The sequence below is a fragment of the Otolemur garnettii genome, unplaced genomic scaffold (assembly GCF_000181295.1).
Source record: "Otolemur garnettii isolate 467f Iridium unplaced genomic scaffold, OtoGar3 scaffold00008, whole genome shotgun sequence".
Lineage (NCBI taxonomy): Eukaryota > Metazoa > Chordata > Mammalia > Primates > Galagidae > Otolemur > Otolemur garnettii.
The window spans coordinates 205572-214186 of NW_003852403.1; the positions used below are offsets into that span (position 1 = coordinate 205572).

Here is an 8615-nt window from a genome sequence, read left to right on the forward strand (position 1 = left end):
CCCTCACCCAGGGGAATGTGCTGAACACGCTCACATTGTGCCCATTAGGTGAGATCTCGCCAATTGCCCCCCTCCTCCTCCTCCCTCTCCTGTCCCTGCTCACCCCTTTCCCTTGCTAGACTACATTTATATTTTATCATTCGTATGGACGTGTTTATATATTGGTTTCATATTAGTATGGAGGACTAATTTGGACTAGTATTGGATTTTTTTTTTTCCATTTTTGAGATAGTTTACTAAGAAGAATGTGTTTTAACTCCATCCAGGTAAACATAAAAGATGTAAAGTCTCCATCTTTTTTATGGCTGAATAGTATTCCATGATATACATATACCACAATTTGTTAATCCAGTCATGGGTTGATGGGATTTTGGGTTGCTTCCACAACTTGGCAATTGTGAATTGAGCTGCAGTAAACATTCTGGTACACATGTCCTTGGGGTAAAATGATTTTTGTTCTTCTGGGTAGATACCTAGAGGATGGAATTGTTGGATGAATGGAAGGTCTACTTTTAGTTCTTTGAGGAGTCTCCGTACTTCTTTCCATAAATGCTGTATTAGTTTGTAACCCCACCACCAGTGTAGAAGTGTTCTCTTCTTTCCACATCCAGGCCAGTATCTGTAGTTTGGGGACTTTGGGATGTGGGCTAATCTTATTGGGGTTAGGTGAAACCTCAAAGTGGTTTTGATTTGCATTTCTCTGACGATTAAAGATGATGAGCATTTTTTTCATGTGTTTGTTGGCCATTCATCTGTCATCTTCAGAGAAGTTTTCAGTCTTTCTCTTAATAGAGCTGGAAGTGCCTTCTTGGTCACCCTGGGGATTCTTTTCTAGTCCCAGTCTACTCTGGATATGGCCATGTAAGGGTGTCTAGTGTATTTCTTGTATCTCTTCCCACTTTAGTCCACCTCCTGGGTACAGCCACTCCCTGGAGCTCCCTGTGCTATGCTGTTGGGATCTCTGGCTCTATCCTGTCTGAGCTGGTTCTGCATCATGGCCCTGGGGTCACATGAAGTGAACAGTTCTCAGATGGGGCTTCTGTGTCCCTCAGCTGGTGCCTTTGCTCCAGAACAGCACTGTTGCTTTCTCTCAAGCTTTGCTCACACTTAAGCAATTCCTCCTTCTTGGGCACAATTAAATTGAAGTGAGTTGCCCAGCCTCCCTAACCCCCAAGCTCCTGCTTATCCATTCAGAGATTGGATTATGGGCTAAGGTCTAGGAGGCTCCGAAGTCCAAGATCTTTCTTCTCATTGTGCTGCCCAAAGCCAGCTTGTTCTTGGACAAGACCAAATTTCCATTGCCTCATTGCCTCATTTGTAAAATGAGTCCCATCCCATTGATTCTCTGTTTGCTTTGTAGCACTGATATTTCAAATGATTTCCTTAGCGTGTATAAGGTCATACAATTAAGTTTGAGAACTCATCCTAGAATAAATGCTACATACCTCATTGCTGAATATCACTACAGTCACCAGATGGCCCCGGGGAGTACTTCTAGCTGACCACAGGGATATTCAGCAATACGGTATGTAGCACTGTTTCTAGGCTGAGTTCTTGAACTTAATTGACCTTGTATGCTTCTGTGCTTTCATTTAACTCAATCCCTCAGCCACCATCCTTTGACCATCTCTGCATGAGACCTTGGGTCTGAAAATGCAGAAAGGCATGAGCCTAAGTTCCTCTTCATGAGACCTTAGGAATTAAGTAGGAGGTGGCATAATACATACTCGATGGCAGTATGCTGGGATAAAGTGTTCCTGGACTTGTGGAAAAAGGGATGGTTAACTTTACCTAGCAAGGTGGGAAGTTAAGGAAAACTCCATAGGGGAGGAGGCCTTTGGGGTAGGTTTTGGGGTAGGACTTGAATGGGCAAAGTAGAGGAGGAAGAGAGTTTCAGAAAAAGGGAACCAGCAAATATGAAGTTAGAGATTAGGAATGGGGGTGTCAGCATGTGACCAGAGAGCGCTGAGTGTATGATGGTGAGAAATTAGACAGGTGCATCCTGATGTGTGGGGCTGGGGGTGAGGGACCATTTCACAAACTGGAGCATGGCAGGTACTTGAGGGGCATGCTTGGTGCTGAACTGTGCTCTCTAGAGTGGGTTGGAGAAAGAGGGGCTGGGAGGGAGGGAGACCAGTTGCACAGACATTCAGAGGCTCAGGGGAGGGGGTGACCTCTCATGGGCCAGAGGTGGTGAGGGAAGAGTAGGGAGCTCAGGAGGAGCCATGTGGGCCTGGGGCTGAGAGTGTTACAGAAGACTGATGCTCAGTTGCTTTCAAGGTTCTCTGAGGCACCCCACGTGCAGACGTGCCTTGGTCTCTTCACTGTCCTGATTTAACTTTCACAGTGTAGGCTTCTGTGTGAATCCTGGCTGGGGAGCCTGGCGTTCCATTGGCGGAGCAGTAAAAGTCATTAGCAAGGAGCTGGAGAGCTATAAATAAGCGAGCATGATCCCACCCAGTGTTCCCTGTGTTTCCAATCCGCAGGAGCGGGGAATTGGTTTTGATTCATTAATTGGTAGAAGAATGAGGCCCCAGAGATCCCACAGCACTGGCAGTTCTTCTCTACCATCCTGGTTGGCTTTGTGTGTCTTGCTACCAGCTGCTCACCTATGCCAGCCTATAGCCCATCATCTGGTAGGAGCCTCTGGCCCTGCTCCCCACTGCCTCCCTGGTCTGGGCTGAGCTGGCAGGGGATTGTAGGGGTTCCCAGCCTGGTGGTGCTCCCAGTGAGACTCACAGTCCAGCCCCCACTTCCTCCTCACTGTCCCCTTGGCTCCCTGCAAGCTCTCAGTGAGCTCCTCCTTACAGTGGGGTGTTGGTTTGAAGAAACTAACTCCCCTTCTCTGGATTGTGCAATATGGCTCCCCCTTTTGGTGACCACGAGCATCCTGGGACCTTTGCAAACTGTGTCTCACTTGTGAAGTTTGGACCTAGTAATACTCATCATCTTCCAGAGTTATTTAGCGCTAAATGGTTTGTTGTTATGTTCTGCTGAGCCAGGGGCTGGGCCAGCCAGGTGCTGGGAGGGTGAGCAGTATAGGTGCATCTGTTTGTGGGATTGTAGGTCAGAGAATGAGACCATGGCAGTGGCCTTGCATAGTTCATCCTGGTAAACAGTGAGTGGTATGAAGACAAAGCATGGTGGGGGAAGGTTGGGGGGTCATGGAAGGTTCTCTGGAGAGAGGGGTGGTTGCTTGAGAAGCACACAGGAGGAGACGAGTTAGCTAGACATGCATGGCAAGGGGACTGTGGGCAGCAGGTGCAGGAGGAGGGGGAGTCCTGCTGAGGTGGTTGACTAGGTGTGGCAAGGCTACCATGTTGCTAGGCATGGGGTGCTCTCTGCTGCCCCCTGTTGATTGCTTGTGGGTGTGGGGAAGACGGTGGCCAGGTGGACCCACCATGGGTTGACTTTGGGTTGGGATTTCACTGGCTGATTTATAAAAATGAAGAGAGGGTGGCAAGAGAGTCTGTGATAGAGTAACTGGAGAGGAAACCAGTGAGCTGACGCATGGGTAGCATAGGGGACTTCAGGTCTCCAGAAGGCTAGAGAGCAGGTAGGAGAGTTGCTGAAGAGCATGGGCTGCAGGACAGGATGGACACCTGTCAAGGTGTGCCCTGTGCTCTGGAGGGAGCAGCAGGGAAGGGCTGCACACTCCAGGGCCTGAGCTCTAGCGTGGGCCGCTTATGGTCCTGCCACCCACATCCCCCCACTTGATGGTTCTGGTTACCTTTTAAATGTCTTAATAAAAGATGAAAATATTTATTCTCCATAGATCAATAATTTACTGTGAGTTATGACAATACTAAATTTGGTCAATTATTCATTGGCTATAAAGTATTTATAAATGCTACCTTAATTTAAAGCATTAGCCAATGGAATTCAAATATTAATAGGGCTGATGCCATTTAAAGGAGGAAAGGAAGGGCACAGGTAATGAGAGTGGCTCATGGTGGTTAAGATAACCAGAGGAATGGGGTGGCCCCAGGAGTCCTGCTTGTGGGAGCAGCCTTGGAGCTGACATAGGGGCTAGACTCCACTGGGGAGAGATGGTTCCTCCTGGGCAGGCAGAGCTGTTTTCTGCCACCTGCAGAAACCTGCTGAGACTTGACAGGCTCCTTTAAGTGAAGACAACAATACCAGGCTGCCTCTACCCAGGTGGAGACCCTCTCTTGCCTTCTCCACTTGGAAACACCTCGTCATTATTTAAGGGGGCATGCAGAGGCCAGCTAACATAGCTGCTGGTTGAGGGACTTGTGACCTCAGAGTAGCAAGGGCTGCATGGGATGATCTTTCCTATTTGGGGACTAGATCTGGTCTTCTGGAGGGAGCAAGCTTGGGGAACAAGGCACCCAGGTCGCCTGACAGAGGGGAGTCATGTCCAGGGGATAGCACCAGAAATTGTGGGTCTCTCCTAGTACAAGTCTTCTAGGATATTACTTCCTCCAAGACGTGGCCTAAGAATTTCTAGAAATCCCCATTGATATGGAGAAAAGTGAGTATGGATCAGTGGCAGTGCCCAGAGCAACCTCAGTGTCTAGGACACCTTTTGTCTCCAGCCCCACCATCCTGACAGGCCCCCAGGGACACAGGCCTGCACTGAGCCTGCAGCTGCCCTAGGAATTTCTGTCTGGGGATGGGGTGGAATCTGGGGTCCTGTCCCCTACTGGCTACTGTCTTTTCTCAGCACTGGCTACAGAGCTTCCTGGTGGTCCAGTTCTGATGTTCTCTTTCCTGTTTGCTCTCTGGCTATGTGGCCCTGGCCAACTGACCAGCACTCTCTGAGCTCCGATTTTTCTCCCCAGGGAATCAGAAAGCTCCACTGGGCTGAGAGCTGCAGAAATTGCCCTGTAAAGTGGCCAGTACTGCCCTGACATGTCCTGTGTTTGGAGAAGCCCAGGTAGCAGGATGCTACCTGGGGGGAAAGGGTGGGGGTGTGACTGGATTGTGGAGGCTGAGCCCCCAGGCTTCTCTCCTCTGGGCCCACCCTGAGCTCTGAGTAGCCTCTCTCCTTCGCAGAGACCCTCTGCTTTCCTGCACCCTCCTTACATCCCCAGCTGATGAACCATCTCAGGGAGCTCTTATCAATCTATCAAGCCCACATTGTAATCAAGAGAGAAATCAGCTTTATGACCATAAAATATTGGAGACAAAGAATTATAACAAAAACTGTTATTCTGCAGAGTTGCAAAACCACCTCTAAGCACCAAGCCTGAGGGCAATGTCTTCTAAGTTCCTACTATAGCCAGGTGGTAGGAACCGCCCTTCATATACAAGTCCCAAGAGCCCTTTCTTTGGATATGTACAGCAGCAGCTCTGTGAAATGGGAGCCATCGTCTTTATTTGAGAGGAAAAACTCAACCAACCAGAAGCTTTGAGGGGACTAGTCCCTTGCCCACAGTCCCACCGTGTGACTGTGGCGGGGTCCAGACACAGACCCAGCTGGTGGGACACCGGCACTTGGGTTCAACAACTCTCACCACAACCAGTGCCTGAGTTGTGTAATGTACCATCTTGCACAACCTTGATTAAGCTAATAGCTGATTTGGCTTTGATCTGATGTATTTTGATCTTATTATTTTTATGTTAGAAGCCTCCAAATAACCATCATTTCAACAGTGCCCCAATTAGCAGGCCATTCACAGTGGATTGGAAATTGACTCGCATTGGGCCTCTCCATTAGCGCCTGGGAGAGGCTTCCAGCCTTAATTACCCTCCCTGTTCCCGGAGGCCCAACATGCTTTTGGTGCTGCAGGTGGCAGCCTGAGGGGTGGGTCGGCAGTGCCCACCTCCACGGGGAGGGCTGCAATCAATGGGGTGGGCTCTCAGCTGTGACTACTAATATTTCTAAAGACCCCAGATGTGACTTTGATGGGGAGATTGGGATGTCCAAGGGAAGGGCAGGAAGCTGACCTGGGATTAACATCTTTCTTGAGGACAGCGTGGTGTTGGCGTTTGCTGTCTGCACTTAAGTCAGTGTACCCACAGGCTCTGGTGGGTGGGGCTCTCATCTCTAATAGAAAACAGAGGTGTAGAATGGGAACGTGTCCACAGCTGTGCTGCTGTTGACGAAAGGAGCCAAAACCAGAACTGGGGTCTGTGAGATTCTAATGCTCTTTCTGCTGCCCGTGGTGATGTGGCAGCTTGTGGAGATACTGCCTGCCTGGTCCTGTGTCATTATCACTTTGCACCCCCCTTATGCTTCTTTCCCTATGGGGAGCCCTGCAAGAGGTTTTTCAATGATGCCAACCCCACATGAGGTTACCTTCCTCTGTGCTCCAGGAAGCTTCCTCTGTGTCCTCTCAGGCTGAACTGTGGGGTCTGTCTCCTTGGTGCGTTCTAAGCTCCTCAAAGATGGGCCCTATGGTCATCCTGCTGTTTCTGCCACCACGCTCGGTGTAGAAGCTTGCGTGTAGCAGGGGCGCCAAGTATGTACATAAAACATAAGGGAGCTCAGGAGTGGTCTGCAGTGAGCAGGGGCATTTGTGCTCAGATGGGGAAACTGAGGCTCAGAGAGGTTCTGGGCTTCAGAACCTGGTGTCTATGGAAGGGGACAGGAATTGCCACAAAGAGTCAGGTGTTGACTTGAGAGGGAGCCATGGTAGGTGGGGGCAACGAGAACCAGCTGTGACTGACGGCTACAGGGAGGGCTGTTCCACGCGGGTCCTGGGACAGGAACATCCCTCCACAACCGAGGGCTGGAGCTCCTGAACAATTAATCGCTGAGTGATGTACAGTTTATTTTATAAGATTGCTTTTTAGGATTATAAATGCAATGTTTTGGCATTGACAAGAGCATGCACACGAGGAGAAAAAAAACCTATTCATCATCATAGAGTCTTTGTTTTCAGAGTTTTCGCCTGCTTTTCTCCTAGGCATGCTTTCTGTCTGGTTGTAATCATGGAGAGCATATAATTTTGCACGCTGTTTTTTTTTTTTTAACTTGGCCGACTCTCAGAATTATATTTCTTATGTCTGTGTTAACATTCATTGTGTGGCCTCACATCTCATTCTCTTGAAAATGGACACAATGATCCCTACCCTGTATGGACATCCTGAGAATAACCTAAATGCACATATACGTGTATGAGGACTCCAAAGAGAATTTGGCACAGAGAGGAAGTTCTTGCACAATAGTCCCTCCTCCCACATAGCTTTCCTACTTATCCATTATTAGAGGATTATTTTTCATTTCTAAAGGAATTATCTGTTCATGTCGTGAAATTTTGGCAAATACAGAAAAAGGGAGAAAACCATTTCTAGGCATCTTCTAAATTGCAGTCACTTGGAACGCTTTGCAATATTTTCTTCTGGTCTTTCTTTCATGCATGTTAATGTTTTATTTAATTGAGATCATAAAGTATGTACAGTTTTGTATTATTTTCACATACTTTTTAATGACGAGCACTTTCCCACGTTACTTTGGTATCTTCGTGAAGAGTTTTAAGGCTGCTTATGCTTTCAGCAAGTGGAGCTCTTTCATAATCACTCACCAATTTGCATTTTTTTAGATCATTAGCAATATTCCAAGAGTATGGATAAGTGTCTTCTGAATGTTTTTGGATCTAGTGCTGTTCCCATGGTTTGGACTGGTGCCCAGAGAGGAATTATTGATCTGGGGCATGGAAATGTCGAGCTCACGTTATCCTTGCATGAGTCTTTACTGCCTGCCGTGTGCCGGGCTGGGCGTGTGTCTGCGGAAGGATAGTGAACAGAGCAGACAGGACCCTTGTCCTCTTGGACCTTCAGGTCCAGTAGGAGAGCCGCACAGTTACCAGGCAACATGTGGTTCGGTGACAGAGGAAGTTCAGGGAAGGGGTGTCACACAGCGTGGATCCTGAGCCAGCCTGGGGTTGTTGTGGGCTCTGAGTCCTGAAGCAAACTTCAGGTGAACATGAGGGTTGAAGAGGTGAGTCCAAGGGGCTGTGGTGGGCAGCTGGTTGGAGCAGAGCAGCAGAGGCGTGATGAGGAGCTGGGGTTGCAGTCGAGGGAGCCTGGAAGAATGTCCTGAGGAATTTGACATCATCCCCAAGGATCTTGGGAGGCGCTGTAGGGCTTTAAACAGGGTGTGACACAACTGGATTTCTGTTTAGGAGAGAACTTGGCCGTGTTGGGCTTGGATGGGTGTGTGTGCAGAGCATCTGGGGTGGGGATGGGGCTGCAAGATTCCCAAGAGAGATTTCATTGTCCCTGTTGGAGCACTCCTTCCCCTGACCTTGTGTTTGGAGGCTGGGGGTTCAGCAGGAAGGACTGTGGGATGTGAATTATCATCCTGCTAATGCTGGTGACAGAGCAAGGCAGAGTACCTTTGGGGCTGCGGATTGTGGGGGACCTGCCCTTCTCGTACCTTCCCCAGCCTCTCACTGCCTTGGTCCTTGGGGCTTGTTCCCCTGTTCTCTTTTTCTCCTGGCCCTGTCTGAGGCGTTACATAAACCCAAGGGTTCTCGACCGAAAGGACCGCATTGTCAAAGTTGTTCAAAGTCTGCCGTGCGCAGCAGATGGCCAGCTGCCATTCACAGGCTGTGTTTTGAAACTGCATCTGCTTCCCCACATTCCTGCCATCACAGAAACCATTAGTAAGAAATGTTTGCTTCCAAACTGGTGCAGTGGGTTGC

The 8615-nt window shown here is 48.9% G+C and overlaps 1 protein-coding gene across 1 annotated transcript in view; it reads left to right on the plus strand.

Annotated features, from left to right (window-relative positions):
* GRID1 (glutamate ionotropic receptor delta type subunit 1) overlaps positions 1-8615 on the plus strand; it is a 731600-nt gene that overhangs the window by 143569 nt on the left and 579416 nt on the right. The gene's annotated exons all lie outside the window — the stretch shown is intronic.